The following is a 327-nucleotide window of genomic DNA, read 5'->3' on the forward strand; positions in this document are numbered from 1 at the left end:
GAGAAGCTCACCATGAGCTGCAGTGTGTGCTCAGCCCAGAAAACCAATTGAACCCTCGGCTGCATCAAAAGGAGTGTGACCAGCAGGTCAAAGGAGGTTATTCTCCCTCTCTTCTCTGCTCTTGTGAGACCCCACCTGGAATACTGTGTGCAGTTCTGGTGTCCTCAACATAAGAACATGGAACTGTTGGAGTAAGTCCAGAGGAGGCCACAAAGTTGATGAGAAGACTGGAGCATCTCCCCTGTGAAGACAGGCTGTGGAATTTGGGGGTGGTCATCCTGGAAAAGAGAAGGTTGCAACTTTTCAATATCTGAAGGGGCTACAAGG

The sequence above is a fragment of the Acanthisitta chloris genome, unplaced genomic scaffold (genome assembly GCF_000695815.1).
Source record: "Acanthisitta chloris isolate BGI_N310 unplaced genomic scaffold, ASM69581v1 scaffold24824, whole genome shotgun sequence".
NCBI classification, from domain to species: Eukaryota; Metazoa; Chordata; class Aves; order Passeriformes; family Acanthisittidae; genus Acanthisitta; species Acanthisitta chloris.